The 19,013-nt window shown below is 35.6% G+C and overlaps 1 protein-coding gene across 2 annotated transcripts in view; it reads left to right on the forward strand.

Annotated features, from left to right (window-relative positions):
- Positions 1 to 19,013, forward strand: part of KCNN2 (potassium calcium-activated channel subfamily N member 2) — a 432,599-nt gene that overhangs the window by 143,083 nt on the left and 270,503 nt on the right. For both annotated transcript variants that reach the window (XR_012414582.1, XM_065546643.2), the window contains exon 2: positions 16,615 to 16,700. The gene's annotated coding sequence lies outside the window, so the exon portion shown is untranslated. The remainder of the gene's footprint in view (positions 1 to 16,614; positions 16,701 to 19,013) is intronic.

Genomic DNA, 19,013 nt, shown 5'->3' on the forward strand with positions numbered 1-19,013 from the left:
AGAACTAAGAAGACATAGCTTCTATTCAGCCAGCTGAATGAATGTAAGAAGCAAGCTTAAATGAAAGCAAAAGCATTGGGAGGTATCTTCAGTTTTTCTTTGTCTTTTTCTTTCTAATTTATTAGGTCATTCCTGTGTTTTGGTCAACCATTGTCTGTCTTTGTGCATAGGCAGAATTGACTAAATTCTAGTTGCTGTGCAACACAAACATCTAATAGGACATACATTTAAACTTGAGGTTCCACCTTATACAAAATATTTTCAAATGCATTTGTGAATAGTCTGGTAAAATCACACAGTGTGAAAGACACTGAGGATATTAAGTTTGCTGGGCTACTTTACATTGGATTCTAATGGCACTAAAGTATTTATCAGTAATCTGATTTTTTAATATGCTGCCTAGTCATTTTTATGTTGCATTAAGTTTATTTTGTCTTTTTTGGATCATTCCCATGCCACTTAGAGTGCACTGGGTTGTGGCCTAATTGCCTTATTATGCAGTATTAAATAACCTATAAAACAGAATAGAAGTATGAATTAAAAAGAATGGACTTTTGTCACTGTAGGTGGTATAGAAGAGCAAAACAATAGAATTAGGACAAATGTAAATGAAATACTAAGCAGAACATGTCACTAGTATAAAGAGCTTTCAGAAGACTTTTCCCCCCAGAAGGAAACCAAAAAACGGGCCTTCGGGAGCTTATTTAAACCCAAATGCAGTGAATAATTAAATATGTTTTCGCTAAAGGCTACATCTTTATTTTGCAAACCATACTTCTTTCTCAATATTTTACTGACTTAAAATGTTCAGACTCTGCTGTCTTTAGCATATTAAAGACCATAAGTGATGAAATCTTTTTAAAAATTACTTAAGTCATTTCTTTTTAAAAGAATAGAATAGGTGGCAGAGGGTATGAAAAGGACAGATTTATCCTGTTACTTTTTGAAAATAGGATCGTTATTGTGCTAAATGGCACCAAATAATAATTTACTACTCTAGGTGTTCTTTACACTCCATTCAAAGAAAGACTTCAAGTCCAAAGTTCGTAAATATTGATGTAGTTATAAATGCTAGTTAGTTGGATTTTATTTTTCCCATCTTTGATTGTGTATGTGTGTGTGTTTTTTTAATTTGTTTGTTTTTATTTTTGTTTTTACAAAGTAAAATGTGTCTAAAAGACTGCTTAAATTCAATCTGAAATAGGAATATTCTTTATATATTTGCTAGCCTGGCCAACCAAGCTACCTGTTTCTGTGACTTCAGCTATCATTTTCAAATACGCTAATTCCCACATAGTATCTAGAGCTCTTAAACACTTCCTTCTTCTGGTATTAGTTCCTAATCTCCAGCCCCATGTCAGAGTTTTTCTATTTGCTAGTTAAGAGGCACCTACATTCCATGTATCCCAAATTCCTCCAGTAGAAGCTCTTGAACCCATGATTTCTGTTAGTGACATCATCTTCTTTCACTATCTCAGATCTGCATCTCCAAATCCTCCTTTTCCTTTATTTCTCTTTCTCCTCATATTTTTTCAGCACCAAATCCAGGTCATTTTTTTTCCCTGTGAATTTCTCTCAAATACCTCTTTTCTCTTCCCATGATCACTTTTGTTAGCCTTTCCAGACTCTCAGAATAGCTCACCAACACTGCGGTGGTGTCGCCTTTACTGGTCTCCTTTTCTTTCTCCCCTGACTCCAGTTCATCCTCCACACAGCCAGAGCAGCCCTCCTGAAATACCCCTCTCATCATGGTTTATGCCTGTGGAATACCCTAGTACTTCTCTTTTTTTTTGTCCAGGGAGTAGAGTAAAATGGTTCTAGTCTCAGACTCAAGTATTTACAAAGGTCTAGCCCCACTCTGGGTTTTCAGTTGCACCTTGTGTTACTTCTCAACAAAAGTCTTTCCTCCCCAGCCAAACTAGTCGATTGACTAGCCTGCAATATCATATTTCCTCTTTCTTATGTTGATCCTTTCCTTCCATATTTCTCAGACATAGAATTCCCTATTCTGTGCCCCCTAAAAAGGGCTTAGTGTATATTTACAACACTCTTTCTTTTTACAGACTCTTTCCTTTATTCAACATGTATGTAGTGTGCATCTACAGTGGATCATATCTCTGAAGCGGTTATTGATGGAAGCTAAGGGAAGTGTCTTTGTGACGAACTCCCTAACAACTAGTTGTTGTTTTGGGGTGTATTAGAACACTGGACTGTCAAGTACCCTCTCACAATAACTGCTCTCTGAGTGTATAGAGAACTTCATGTTGTTCATTTGCTTCTCCCCTGGCAGTGTCTCTAGACCAAATAGGTGCCCAGTGCAATTTTGTTGATGAGTAAACTGTGCCTTGGACAAAATCTTACCCTTCTGAGATGCAACCTCATCATTTGTGAAAGGAAGAATAGAAAATGGTATGTCATTGAGGAAATGTGATTGTTCTGGTCATCACGCACATGTATTTTCTTTGTCCATGCATAGTTGGCTAACTTTTAATACCCGTACCTACTATATTACATGATCTTTGCGGAAAGACCTGTAAATTTTTAGTAGACGTGTGGAACTTGATTTTCAGCATCTTGAGCATTTTTAGTATAGATCTTATTTGGGCAAATTATTGCCTTCCATTCTTCCTTTTAAATCATCATAGGAATTTTTTTCTTGTCCTTGAAATAAAGGCAATTGAGACCATTTCTGATACATTGTGTCTGTCTCAGAATTACTTTCAGGAACATTAAGTTAACTTACATGCACCTCTTGAGGGCAGTTTTAGGAAAGAAAACAATAGACTCTTTCTTAAATGATATTCATCTCTCCAGTAATACCCAATACACCAAAGTTGCCCAGCTCTTTACATGCTGAGAGGTATGTTGGCACAGAGTAGGGATGTCTTATCACAGAGAATTAAAGTGATAGCAAATTCAGTCAATGAACTAAAAGTCCCATCTCTGTCACAGTGACTTAAATATGTGTAAAGACAGTGCACTTCAGAACTAAATACCACAGTGGGAACACAGTAGGTAGGCTGTGACTGGCACTGGGTCCTAGACATTTTTATGCTAGGTATTGAGTCTCTGCATATTGGCATTACCATGAACTCAAGGATTAAAACACAAGAATGAATCCACAATTATGTTGGTAAGCTAAAACTTACACATTTCTCTCATACATGACAGAAAGTCGCATATATACAAATCAGTGCCTCTACAAATTCAAGATTTCTAACTTCATCTGGATGCTCAAATTGAACTGAGTGTAATTGTGGCAACTTTTATCTCCTACTCTTAGCGGTAATCAGTCCAGACTCTCATTCCTTGCCTGTTTCCTTCTATTTCTCACTCTCAGCAGATGATTTTATTTTATTTTTTGAGCTGGAGTCTCGCTCTGTCACCCAGACTGGAGTGCAGTGGTACGATCGTGGCTCACCACAGGCTCCGCCTCCCGGGTTCACGCCATTCTTCTGCCTCAGCCTAGGTGATTTTATTTTTAACTTCACAGAGGGAATAGAGGCCACTATGTGGGGTGATTCTGTTAAACTCCAACTTTCCCTCCACTCTATGCTAACGCTGACATCTTTAATTCCTGTTTAAAGGGATGAGGGTGGTGCCCAATTCCAGGTTGGCTGCTTGGCTCTGCAGTGTATTCATCAACCCATCTGTCTTTAGAACAGTAGGTTTCAACTCAGGCTGCACATTAGAATAACCTGGGATGCTTTTATACGAAGCTGACACTGAGACCCCACCTTTGGCTAATGAAATCAGAATCTCTGGAGTGAAGCTCAGGTATATGATTCTAATAAAAAGGAGGCTTTACAAACCAGTCCTCAGCCTAAAAAATCCACAAGGGTAAGCATCTTGTTTGTGTGCTCAAAACCGTTCCACTTAATACGCTGCAGGGCCCCTGACTCAGAGTCGATGCTTGATGTGTATTTTTATCTAGCTCTGTCACCAACCTTTCCTCATCCACTGGCTCCTTATCCTCAGGAGACTTACATGACCTCTCAACAACATCTTCTCTCAACTATCTTCTCTCTCTTTCCTTCACAGTCTCTCCCAGTCATTATTTCAGTTTTGAAAACTGGCTTCTACTCTCACTGCTCCACTAGTACTGCTCTCATCTGAGTCCTCCATGATCACGTTCACTCCTTATATTTCTTAGCTTTTTGCTGCTCTTGATACACTATTAGTGACTTCTGCCTTTTTTTTTTTTTTTTTTTTTGAGACAGGGTCTCACTCTGTTGCACAGGCTGGAGTGCAGTGGCACAATCCTGGCTCACTGCAGCCTCACACTGCTAGGCTCAAGGGATCCTCCTGCCTCAGTCTCCCGAGTAGCTGACTACAGGCATGCACCACCACACCTGGTTAATTTTTAATTTTTGCCTTTTTAGACTGTCCTACTCCCTTGTCTTCAGGGTCATCATTCGATTTGCTTCCTCCTCATGTCTCCTTTACTAGTTCCCCTTCCTCTGCTTACTCCTTAAATGCCACTATTCCTTTGAATTCCATTTCCTTTTCTTCTTACTCTTCATCTCCTTTCTAAAGCATTTTCATTGGTTTTGAGCTTCTTTGAAAATATTGTGAAATCCATGGACCCTTTCTTCAGGAAAATAAAATTTGGATGTAAACCAAAAAGTTGGCACCTGACTTCAGTAGGTTTGTGGACTGCTGTTGTATTCCATGTTTATCAATAGGACACATGTAATTAAATGTAAGAAAACTGGAAAAAATTATAGGATCGATGGCAGAAATTCCTGAGGAATGAGGATGTGGGTTTATAAAAAGTCTTGACATTATAATTGTATGAAGACATTATACTTATCAAGTCAAATATAGAAACTTTATATCCAGGATTCCAAAAAAGCTAACTGCTAAAATCTCTGTTCAGCTTTCTTTCTCCTAAAATTACAAGATTTCCCTATAAACCCAGATGCGTATTGCTGAAATATGAAATGTCACATCTAATTTCTCTTCTCATGTGGACTCGTTCTCCAACTTAAATACATTCAATTCTTGTTATTCACAGATTCCTTATTTGTGAATTCACCTACTTACTAAAATTTTTATGATCCTAAAATCATTTTTTTTCAGTGCTTTCATTATTGTTCATAGATAGGTGGAGAGCAGCAAAAAATTTGAGTTGCCTCATATGCAAGTTCCTAGCTGGGGTCAAACAAGGTGAGGTTTTGCTTCTTTTTTCAGCTTTTATACTGTAAACAAGTAGTCTTTTCACAGGATGGTTAGTAGCATAGTTTTTGCATTTCTGTGCTTTTTGTTGGTGATTTTGCTGTCTAAACTGGCTTCCAAGCCTAGTGTTCCTAAGGGCTAGAAGGCTGTGATATGCCTTATGGAGAAAATATGGTATTGGATAAGCTTCATTCAGGCATGAGTTCTAGTGCTATTTTCCTGAGTTTAATGTTAATGAATCAATAATATATATTAAATAAAGAGTCTTTAAGCAAAAACACACATAATACATGATATGTATTGATCTGTCAAGGAAAATGTTGCTACTGGAGGCTGGTAGGAACCTAACCCTATATTTCCCCTAGAAGTATTCACGAATTCAGCGTTTATGGAGACTTTACAAAATATGGTTACTGCAAATAATGAGAATTCACTGTATATACAAACTTGTAAAAGTAGTCTTTATGGCAAGCCAACCTTGACATAAGTAATAATCACAGAAAAATATTTCTTTTCATGTATATTCCATTATAATTATATGTGAGTGAATTTTGCTATATATAAAACCAAAGTGTAAAAATTAATCTATAAATGCTATAGTAATTTTTAAATTTAAATTTGAGAAGCATCTAAATACTTATCAAGCCAAATTGTAGTTATTAATGATGATAGGAAGCACAAAGAGGTGAATAATTTATGCCTCAATTATTAGAAATAAAATGTTCACTATTTTATTAGTATATACTTGACTATATACTAATATAGGGTTTAAACTATTTCTTACCTAGAAACCTAGCAGCTCATAGCTTTGTTCACTGAATGTGAGGGCCCTTTGCTCTGGCAAAACTGGAATGTTTAAAATGTTACAGAACAGACAGTTTTCAACAGACATATGTGTGGACAACAAGCCTATAAAAAAAAACTGAATATCACTGACCATTAGAGAAATGCAAATCAAAACAATGAGATACCATTTCACATCAGTCAGAATGGCATTATTAAAAAGTTAAAAAAAAAAAAAACAAACAGATGGTTTCAAGGTTGTGGAGAGAAGTGAACACTTATTTGCTGTTGGGAGTGTAAATTAGTTCAACCATTGTGGAAAGTAGTGTGGTAATTTCTCAGAGAGATAAAAACAGAAATACCATTTGATCAATCCCATTACTGAATATATACGCAAAGGAATATAAATTGCTCTGTCATAAAATCACATGCACAAGTATGTTCACTGCAGCATATTTACAATAGCAAAGACAAGGAACCAACCTAAATGCCCATTAATGGTGGACTGGATAAAGAAAATGTGGTATATATACACCATGAAACGCTATGTAGCCATAAAAAAGAATGAGATCATGACCTTTGCAGAAACATGGATGGAGCTGAGGCCATTATTCTCAGCAAACTAACACAGAAGCAGAAAACCAAATACCACATGTTCTCAATAGTGGGAGCTAATTGATGAGAATTCATGGACACAAAGAGGGGAACAACAGACTCTAGGACCTACCTGAGGGTGGAGGATGGGAGGAGGAAGAAGATTAAAAAGATAACTGTTGGGTACTAGGCTTATACCTGGGTGACGAAATAATCCATGTACCAAAACCCATGGCACGAGTTTACCTCTATAACAAACCTGTGCATGTACCCTGAATCTAAAAGTTAAAAAGATGTTACAGTAATTGACACATTAAAAGATGACTTTAATGAGAGTGTTATTTTCTACATAGACAGAAAAATGTTGCATATACCTTATTTCTATCGTTCCTACTTGTAGAAATGTTCAGACTTTTATTTGGGCTCACTACTCCTCCATGTTAGTAACTCCTTGTGGTTGGTTTCATGAATTACCCTATATTTTAATTCAATTAAAATTTATATTAAAATAAGTATTAAAATATTTCTTTTATGTTAAAGTATAATAACACTTTATACTATTATAATATATATTTTATTATATGAGCATATACTTATTAAATTTATTAAATATGTATTGTGTATATCTTATACTTAATTCAATAACTAAGTCATAATGCCAATGAAGAAGAAACATTTGGTGAAAACACTTAAAAATTTTTTGTCAGGTCTTATTTTCATTCAAATAGTAATCTTGTTTACTTTATTCTAAATCTATAACAAAATTTTTTTGGCCATAAAGAAAGTCGCTTACCGATTGATACATACAGTAGTACTGCTAAACCTTTAAAACATAGTGTTAAGTGAAAGCACCTAGTCCAAAGGATTGCATGGTGCATAATTCCCTTTGTGTGGCATGCCGATGATAGGCAAATCTATACAGATAAAGTAAATTAGTGGTTGCCTAGGTGTTGGGTGGAAATGTGTAGTGATGCTAATAGGGGTAGAGTTTCTTTCAGTGGTAATGAAAATGTTCTAAAATTGTGGCGATGGTTAAACAATCTTGTGAATGTACTAAAAACTAATTAATTGTGTACTTTAAATGAGTGAATTAATTATATATCAATAAAGCTATTATAAAAAGTTTTTAATAAAAAGAAAATATGAATCACGTTTTTCTTCAGTCTGCCTGAACTTCAAGTATAAAGTTAAAAAAATTGCTTTCATGAACTCTTTGTGCAAAATCTACTAGACATTGGATTTCAGATGACCAAAATGACTGCAGGGACATCCGTGTAAGGACAGGTGATAAACATGAAATATATATTTACCTTTAGTAGTAGTAAGACTAAGTGACTTTTATAAATAAGATGATCATATATCCCATTTGCCATTAGAGTCCAGATTATAGGTCTCGTCTTGGCCTAATTAATAGTGGCCTCTTTCACCCTCAAAACTTTTCCAATTTAGATGATAAATTATGTGAATGTTTTTGTAGTAGCATGTGTAAAGCCTTATCTTTTAACGATGTAGATATAATGCAATTAATAAGAGCGGGAGAATTGCCTTTGGAGTACTGCTGGGAATAAATGGATATCCCTTTAAATTAGATGCTGGGGGAAAGAAAAAGAGGGAGAAGAAGAGATTACAAACTAATTTGAGACCACAAAACCAATAGAAAATTGATCAAAGTTTTGGTCCTGTAGCTCTCAAGGCCATTAGAAATTCCTTCATCTTCATAGTTGATAATATTCAGGTCTTGCTGTTCCAGTGGTTCTTTCCCTGAACACATATTTCAGATGACTGGGGCATACACTATCACAAAGTTTTGTTAAAGATACTGCCCATGAGTTTTTGTTTAATTTATTCTATTTACTCTTCCTATATGGGGAATTCAAAGAGATTTAAAAATCTATAAAATCTACACTGCAGTTCCCATCTTCTTCCCAGATCCCTCCAGATAACACATTTCCCTCTTCCTTAGTTTCTTCTTCTTTTTTTTTTCTTATTCAGTTTCTTCTTCTTTTTTTAAAAAAATTCAGTATATCCTCCAGTAAATTGTCAAGAAAGAGTTTATGAGAGGTTTTTGTTTTGTTTTTGTGATTTTATAATTTACATTCCTGAAATGTCTTTATTTTACCCTCACATTTATTTGATAGTTTGGCTAAGTAGAGAATTCTCGTAAAAAATCTATTTCCTTCAGAATATTGAAAGCATTTTTTTCTTTCTTTTTCATTCCCAGCAATGGCTAAGATGATCTTCAGTCCATTGCATGCAATTTGTCTTATTATTGCTATTGGTCTTGCTGTCTTTGAAAGTTTTAAGGATTTCTCTTTGTCTTCATGGCAGCTTTCATTATTCCTGTTATAGGGAGAAGAAAGGAAAAGTTGAACAATTAGCTTAAGATAGCACAAGTAGTAACCCCTACTATATGTATTGAACTCAAGTTCAAAGCTCTTGTTCTCTTTACTGCTTCACAAGCGTTTAAATAGATAACTTCAAATGAGACATCAAGTCCCCACAACACTAACATTTACTGAGTGTTTACCCAGCCCTGAGCTAAGTGCTTCACATACATTATCTAATTTCATTCTCATAAGAACCCTAGGAGACAGGTTCTAGTTCTAGCCCCGATTTATAGATGAGAAAGCTGAGCCATGGGAACATCACACAGGCAGCAAGAGAAAGTCCTAAATACATAATGTCAGGATTCTAGACCAGGAGTCAGCAAACTTTTCCTTAAAAGGGTAATTAGTAAATATTTTAAGCTTTGTATGCCATACAGTCTGTTGAAATTACTCAGATCTGTCATTGTAGCATGAAGATAGCCATAGACAATGTATAGAGAATGAGCATGGTTACATTCCAATAAAACTTTGTTTATACATGTAGATTATGGGCTTGATTTGGCCTGTGGGCTATAGTTTGTCCACCCATGACTTACATGATAATTTTTTTATTTTTAAAAAAGCAGAAATAATGAACGCCTGGTAATGAAGCCAAATTCTGCTCTAGCCAGATTGATTATTACATTCTTGGTACTAGGCAAACACTCAACTAAAGCATGGGCATTTCAAAGCCTCTGAGGAAATAACTAAGTATTGAAAATTGATTAAGGAGGAAAAAATTAACAAAGGTAAGGGTAGATTCTAGTAGCACTGGTGCTTGAAGAAGAGGTGGAGGATTCCCCAGAATTCCTGAGGTTTCTTCCTGTGTACATTGGTGTGTTCTTTTGGGTTCCTCATATGACTCAGACACCTTCTTTCAAAGAATGAAATAATGAAAATGGATTAATGGGACCATAATCAATAGTTACAATTTGGCCAAGATGGAACTACAACCCAAGTGCCTTTCAGTCATCCAATACCTTAATAAAACAAACAACAAAAAACAACTTTCCCTGAGGGAAAATTTTAAAAGCAACCTCAGTGTTAATCGAAAGGAGTAATTCAGTAAAGCCATCAATGAGTAACTTTTAGGTTATACTTATGTGGTTTTGGTAACAAGAAACAGGTAATATCATTGGTTCCAAATGAGTAATATGGTCTGGTATTATTTATTTGGAACCAAGATCAGAGGAATTGTTTACTTGTCACCTCCACATAACCATGGGATTAGGAGGGAGGAGGAGTGTACTGACTTGGTGACAGGAATGTTCTGCTTTGCCAAGAATATAACTTGAATAGACTTAATGAAATATTTTCATTTGTCAAAAGGACTTGGTTCACAGTTTGTGTTTGTATTATATAGGAAACCAGCAAGATAGCAATCATTTAAGATTTTATTCCTACTAGAATATAGGCTTGTCAGCTGTAACCAGGATCCAAGGCTCAGGATAGAAGCCATAATCACTTTTATCTTTTATGCCACAGTGAATAATAAGAAAATTTCTAAAGGATGAATTTAAAGCAGAAAATTTGCTTTATAGTAAGCTGGGAGTAAGAAACCAGTAGCTAGATAAAGAATAACAAAGGAGAGTTACTTTTCTTCATTGTGAAACATATTCCTTATACTCAGTGACACAGACCCTTTGAGCTTGTTTGTGGACTAACACTCTAAGGCAGGAAGGGATCATGCTTGTCTCCAGGCTTTGAAAAACAGTTGTCTCCTTGCTACAGTTAAATGAATAAATCATGGTAGAACCCAAGACATAAAATTATGTTACAAGTCGGACACATATTTTGCATTCTCTCCTTGAGTCACTCTCTCTGCACATCTAAATTTTCACTGTGTGTTTCTGCATTGATTAGTCCCTGGACACCTGCCTCTAGGAAGAGACAAGATGGCAATAATCAATTGTTTTCTTTTAACTCAATGAACATCACCTGTAACCTCCACATTATTTGGAAAATAATTCTGTAAATAACTTTTGAAGCTCCTTTTGCACATTTATGTTAGAAAGTAGATATAAATTTTCTGTCTGGACCAAAATGTGTCAGCAGTTTTTAGTACCTGGGAAAAGACTAAGAGATAAATACATCCTAAGTCTCTACCACATTGAATTTAAAGCATTTTAATGAACTAGCCAGTTACCCAAACTATCCTCAGGGACAACTGAGTATTTGGTTTCTTAAAACATTATAATATAGAACTCAATGTATTTTATGTAAAAGAGTGTTAGCTTTCATCTGGTAAATTTACTTCAACTGAAATTCTCTTCTCTATGGTTTCCAAAGGTTTTTAATTTAATAACTCACTTTTTTAAATCAGTGATTTTCTGTTTCTCTCATCAGTCCAACATTAGAAATGAAAACAGTTTGGAATTTCAATAACATGGGAAACAATGAAAAACAAAGGAAATTATTTCCTCATTTTTTTTTTGTCTGAGAAACATATGTGTGTTATTTACATTGGACTAACATAGAAGATAATTGACATTAACATATGGCTTTGCAATCAGTGACAGCTATGGATGCTCAATTGATTTGAATCAGTTATTAACACTTCTGGAAAATGTAGGTTGGTAGGTCTCAAAAGTGTAATCCCTGAAACCATTATGTATACCCATGAACATTAGGAGGCATCTTACAATGTTGTCATTGGACCATGTGAATCCGAAGTTCTTATGTAAAGGTAAATTTATGAGCTTCACTCAAGATTGTTTTAAGTAAAATCATTAGAAATTATCAATAGATACAGAAAAATCATTTGATAAAATCCATTACTCATTTATTATAAACACTCTCAGCAAACTGGTAATAGAGAGGAACTTCCTAAATTTGATAGCGAATATATACAAAAACCCCCAGCTACCACCATATTCAAAGCTTCCCCACTAAGATCAGAAACAAGGCAAAAATGTCCCATCTTACCACTTCTTTTCATTGTTGCACTGGATGTTCTAGCTAATGCAATAAGAAAAGAAGTAAAAAGTATAGATATTGAGAAGACAGAAACAATACTGTCTTTGTTCACAGGTGACATGATTATCTATGTAGAAAAAATTTTTAAAAGCCTTCCTGGGACTAATAAGCAATTACAGCAAGGTTGCAGGATACAAGGTAAATACACAAAAGTCAATTGCTTTCCTATATATCAGCAATTAACATGTGGAACGTGAAAATTAAAATGCAGTACCATTTACATTAGCATAAAAAAAAATAATTAGGTATAAATTTATCAGAATATGTATAAGACTTGTATGAGGAAAGCTACAAAGCTTTGATGAAAGAAATCAAATAACTGAATAAATGGAGAGATATTCCATGTTCGTGAATGGGAAAACTCAATATCATCAATATATCATTCAATTTGATCCAGAGATCTAATTTAATCCCAATTAAAATCCTACTAAGTTATTTTGCGGATATCAACAAACTAATTCTAAAGTTTATATGAAAGAGTCAAAAGATCCACAACAGCCAACACAATATCGAAGAAAAACAAAGTTGGAAGACTGACACTCCTAACTTCAAGACTTTAAATCTACAGTAATCAAGATAATCCAGTATTTGCAGAAAGTAGACAAATACTTCAATGGAACATACTAGAAAGTCCAGGGGGAAAAAAACCCCACATAAATACAGTCAACTAAGCAAATATAGTCAAGGAGGAAAGACAATAAAATGGAGTAAAGATAGTCTTTCAACAAATGGTGCTGTAACAACTGGACATTCACATACAAAAAAAGGAATCTAGACACAGACTTTATATGGTTTACCTAAATTAACTTAAAATGAATCACCCATCTAAATGTTAACACAAAAGTATAAAACTTATAGGAGATGACATAGGACAAATCTTTTATGACCTTGGGTGTGGTGATGGCTTTTTAGGTACAACACTAAAGGCATGATCCATGAAAGAAAGAATTGATAAGCTGGACTTCATTAAAATTAAAAATTTCTGCTCTGAAAATGACATTGTCAAAAGAAGACAAAGAGAAGTCACAGACTGGAAAAAACATTTGTAAAAGACACATCTGATAAAGGCCTGTTATCCAAAACATACAAAGAACTTAAAACTCAACAATAAGAAAATGACCAAATTTTAAAAAATGGGCAAAAGATCTGAACAGATACTTCACCAGTGAAGATACAGATGGCAAATAAGCATTTAAAAAGATTCTTCATATCATGTATCATAAGGGAAATGCAAATTAAAGCAACAATGACATACCACTACACAAGTACTGAAATCGTTAAAATCCAGAATGCTGACAGTACCAAATGCTGACAAGGATATGGAGCAATAGGATCTCTTATTCATTGCTAGTGGGAATACAAAACAGTACAGCTGCTTTGGAAGACAGTTTACTGGCTTCTTACAAAACTAAACATAGTCTTCCTATATTATATAGTACTTGTGCTTCTTGATATTTACCCAAGGGAATCAAAAACTTCTGTTCACACAAAAACCCGCATATGGATGTTTATAGCAGCTTTATTCATAATTGTCAAAACTTGGAAGCAACAAAGATATCCTTCAGCAGGTGAATGGGTAAATAAACTATGGTATATCCAGACAATGGAATATTATTCACTACTACAAAGAAATGAGCTATCAAGCCATGAAAGAAGGTGGAGAAAACTTAAAATGCATATTACTAAATTGAAGAATCCAATCTTCAAAGGCTACATACTGTATGATTCTAGCTATGTGACGTTATGGAAAAGACAAAACTATGCAGACAGCAAAAAGGTCAGTGATTTTCAGGGTTGGCACGAGAGACAGATGAATAGTTAGAGCACAGGGGATTTTCAGGGCAGTGAAATTACTCTGTTTAATGGTGGGTATATGTCATTATACATTCGTTCCCACCCATAAAATGTACATACCAAGAGTAAATACTAATGTAAACTATGGACTTTGGGTGATAATGATGTGTCAGTGTAGGCTTATCAATTGTAATGAATATACCACTCATGTGTGGGATGTTGAAATTGGGGAGGCTATGCACATGTGGGGCTAGGTGTACATGGGATGTCTCAGTACCTTTGAAACAGGATATTTCCCTGACACCTTCATGGGACTTGTGACAGGGTGTCTTGTTCACTCAGCCTACCACTCTCAACTCCTCATGGGAAGGAGCATGTGTGCAAACAAGTGCAGGAACCAGAGCAAGTGCTTTTGGGAACTGGCAGGAACAAACTCCATTTACTTGGCTCACCACGCTCAACCCCTTGGGGGAGGGAGCAAGTAGGTAAGTGAGTATGGGATTCAGTCAGCTGCTTTTAGGCGCTGTTGCAGGAGTGAACTCTTTGCAGGCCCTGCAGCAGCATCCAGGTGGAGGTGCCTGTGACTCTTGAAGCCCCAGAGGGCATGTGTTACAGTGCTATTTTAGCTCTGCCATCCATGGATGGCTTATGTGTTAAAAGCTTAGTAGGCCCTTTGCCTTTTTGTGTGAGGTGGCTGCCATCCACCAGCAAGAACAAAGGGCCAGTGTGACAGCCTTTTGTATTTGCACTCGTGGCTCCCAAGCTCTTGTCTGGTATCCAGGAAAAATGAGGTCGCGCAAACAAATTGAAGGATGGTAAATACAGGGGATTTTATTGTCAATGAAAGTGGCTCTCAGCAGGAAGGGGAGCTGAAAAGGTTACAGGGTGGATAGGTAATCTTCCTCTGAAGTCCACCTGTCTCTGGCCAGATTCTTCTTCGAAGTTAAACTGTCAAGCTGTCCCTCTGAAGTCAAACTGCTTCTCTCCAACGTCCAGCTGTAATCTCATCTACCAGCTGAGTCTGGGGTTTATATAGGCACAGGATGGGGCAGGGAGGGGCCATAAGTGCTTTAGGAAGAGGTAACATTCAAGCAGGAAAACAGGGATATAAATACTCACTTTGGGCTGTGGTTGCAGGCTTTTTGGCTTGAGGGTGGGGTTTTGCCAGGGATCTGCCCTTTTCTGCCTAGAATTTCTCTGCTCCGTCCCTGTCACCTTCCTATCAGTTTTACTGCAAATCTAAAATTAATCTTTAAAGTCTATCAAAAATAATCAGAAAATAAAAATAATTGGGGTAGCATCTGTAGATAAACTGTATGTTAAGCATCAGCATACTTTCTCTGTGAGGGCCAAACAGTAAAAATTTTAGGCTTCGTGGGTCAAAAATTGTCTTTGTTGCATATTATTCTGTATTTCTTAAGCAATTGTTAAAAAATGTAAAAACAATTTTTAGTTCATAGACCTTAAGAAAAAAACAGGTAGCAGGTTGGATTAGGCCTACAGGTCACAGTTTGCTACTCTTTGGACTGTATAATTAGAAAAACTGGTCTTGTAAAACAAAGTTCTGAAAGCTAATGTTGCAAGCCAAACCTGTAACATATCTTAGGACCACTTCTTGGCTTAACAAATAATACATTAGAAATGTGTATTTGAAACTTCTAATTAAAATGGTATTGCCAATTGATACATTAATAAACAACTCCCTCAAAACTTCAAGATAGCAATGCTGGAAAAAATATTTAAAAATATATATTTAAAGTATCTAAATGCTACTTTACCATGGTAATGGGCAGGAGAGTGGAAAAAATCTAACCCAAGAAGATGAAAGCCAAATTTTATGAAATAGGGCCAATAAACTCAATAATCAAGTAAATTATCCAAAGAAATACAAATACTAAAGCAGTCTTTCAAAAAAGATTTGTAAAATAAGTATTTTTAAGATTCTAAAAGGGATACAAAAATGTTTTTAAAAAAGAAAAAGGAATTATGAAGTACCAACAGACAAATGAGACTCAACAGCAGGATTAGCAGAAAAGGAGCCAATTAGAAATCCTGGCATTGAAAATTATGGTCATTTTAAAATTAACAAGTGAACATAGCTAAAGAGATAATAAATAGAAAGACACAGAGCAAAACACTGAGAGCTTATTTGGGAGGCTGAGGCAGGAGAATTGCTTGAACCCAGGAGGCAGAGGTTGCAGTCAGCCCAAATCGTGCCACTACACTCTAGCCTGGCCGACAGAGCTAGACTCCATCTCAAAAAAAAAAAAAAAAAAAAAAAAAGTGAAAGTCACGTTAAAGACCCAGATCAGAAGATAGATCGAGAAGTTCCAACATATTCCTGATATATGTTCAAATAAGAAATGTAACAATGGAAAAGAGACAAGATTTGAAGAATTAATGAGAATTTCTTCTGAATTGAAGGAAGACAAAGTCTCATACAGTGACCCAAGTAATAAATATGCTAGTAAAAATAAATTCAACACTGTATGCATTATAATATCACCACTACCCTATATGACACGTTTATGTGAAATAGAAAATAGTGCCCTCTGTCAGATGCTGTTCTTTAATCTCATAACTTGAGTGAGTGTCTCATGGCCTGGTTTTCAATCCCCACTTACTTGCTTAGCTGTATTCCTTTGTACAGGGCAAGAATTACACAAGTGCACATGGATAGGCCCTAGGTGCAAAGTGATAGAATCTAACTAGGAATTGTTTTAAAGATTTTCTACAAAGTAGCAATGATTAAGCTGACAGTAGATGTTTTTATTACTGACAATATATGCTAAGAGGTAACAGAATACAATTTTTAAGTGCTGAGGAAAAAACTCAACCTCAGATTATACAATACAAAGCTATTATTTAAAAGAGAGAATGAAACAAATTTTGAACAAAGACTAATATAATTTACCTCTTACAGATTCTTGCTGAGAGAACTACAAAAGGATGAACTCCAGCAAGAGGAAAAATGAATCTAAGGAATGGAATGGGATATAAGCAATAGCAGTGAGTAAAAATAGTAGTAAAATATGTACATTTAGTTCTAATATAAATCAGTGATTTTACTGAAAACAAGAGTTAGGTCAGTTGAATGTTTCAACTAAACTCTCTGCCTATGGTTAAACTATTTTCAGTTTAGTGATTAATTCTTTTTTATGTATTACCTGCCTATTTCTCTCACTAGCCGACCACCACTACATTAATAAAACATAATAGGCACACAAAAAATATTTCTTCAGTGAATAAATATATTTTCATTTGAATTTTAAGAATAGTTTTTGATGTGAGATAGCATTTTGGTGAGATTAAGTATCAGAAAATATGCTGTAGTTTTAGCTCTACTTTTAATTAATCTTTGCTCTGCAACAAAATACTATAGCTTCTTTCGACCCTGTTTTCTCATTGAAACTGAGGATGACGAAATACACCTTACTACTTCACCAAGAAGTTGAGGTTAAAACAATAGTTAAAGTGCATGGCTGGATAATATGTTTGAGATTTATTTTTCTTTTATTTATATGCCTCATTGTCTAGTAGCCAGATAAACATTTAATGCTTTGGTGAAAGTATATCCAAAGCAGAATGCAAAAATAGTTTGCAAGGTCTCCTGTAGTTCCTTTCAAAAAATTAAGCAAGGAGTAAAAAGGGGAGTAAATGAGGGAGACCAGAGAAAATCTAAGAACCTAGGCGGGGTCCTCTCAGCAGGAAGCTATAAGACCCTAGTAAACAATATTTGCATGGTATCGTTAGGCACATTGTACCAAAGGCAACCTCAAAAATATTTTTTTTGATATGACTGTTGCCTAGAACTACCATACCAGAAGGGTTACATGGACAGGCAATGGGTATCAAAAAATTAAACTAAGTATTTGAGGGCCTTCCCCAAAATACTTTAGGGCTACATTTGATTCTGAGACCATGAAGTCATTAGGGGATTGATATGTGAATGACAGTGCTCAAGAATGGCAAACTGCATTTTTCATCTATCTCAGTGTGCAAATAAGTTGATTTGAAAATTTGTGAACTGTATTATATTATCGGATGGGAATGTCAATTCTTCCTCAATTAAGCTGTGGATTTGGCACAACTCCAGCCCAGGGAATCATATCCCATGTTTGTTTTTACCATAAGACAGTGATAAAAAAAGAAGCTGAATGAGACATTAATGTTAAAAGTCAGACTTTTGGTGAAAGGTGGTCTTGGTCTCTAAATAGGCATTCACTTGGTACTTCCTAATAAGTCAGCTGTTTAAGAAGTCCAGGTTCTGTGTATGTTGTGTTACCTTTTCATCTGGAGTTTTTGATTATTGAAACTGGTGGTGTGACTACTTGATGTGAGTGAGCGCCATAGAATGTATGTGTTTGGATATAAATGCTTAATCTGAGGGCAGCAGATGAGTGCCATCTCTCATAATCTCTACTGAGGTCTCTTCTGCTTTCATGCTGTCCATCTTTCTGACTACTAACAGTCAGTAGCATTCATTGATTTTCTGCAAGACAAAATGTAAACCTAATACATATTATTTTGCGTGCTTGCACTACATGTTTAAAAGAAGATACATAATTTAGGTCAAGAGTTAAAGAAATATCAATACCTGGACACAAATATATGTCAATTGATAGCATCCATTGTTTGACACTAAAGGTCTGCATGGAAAAGTAACCCACAATTAATTAGTCTACTGGAATGAAAAGATTTCCAAAGACATACAGTGGGGATCCTGATTCTTTGCAGCTTCAGAAAAACTTGTTTGGAGAAAAATCTTTTGGACATGCTTATTTTCCCTTTCAAAGTCATCTTGAACTGCTTTGAAATTATGAGCAAGAAGGAGAACCATGTCTGTTTTTCTTTAGCCATATTTTAAAACATTTCAGTAAAATATATAAATAACAGATGGTGATCATTTTCACATTTAATAAAATTAATGGTTTTGACATTAAGACAGGAGTCTCCTTGGGAATGCAAAGACAGCCAAAATAGACAGGGAAGAGTATTTTTCAGAGTCCAGTTAGGCGATAGAAATCACAGCAATTGTTTTAACAAGAGAATTTTTTTTTTTTTTTTTTTGATATGGAGTCTCACTCTGTCATCCAGGCTGGAGTGCAGTGGTGCTATCTTGGCTCACTGCAATCTCCGCCTCCCGGGTTCACACCATTCTCCTGCCTCAGCCTCTCCAGTAGCTGGGACTACAGGCACCCGCCACCACGCCCGGCTAATTTTTTTGTATTTTTTTTTTTAAATAGAGACAGGGTTTCACCGTGTTAGCCAGGATGGTCTCAATCTCCTGACCTCGTGATCCGCCCGCCTCGGCCTCCCAAA

This window comes from Macaca fascicularis, chromosome 6 (assembly GCF_037993035.2).
Source record: "Macaca fascicularis isolate 582-1 chromosome 6, T2T-MFA8v1.1".
Lineage (NCBI taxonomy): Eukaryota > Metazoa > Chordata > Mammalia > Primates > Cercopithecidae > Macaca > Macaca fascicularis.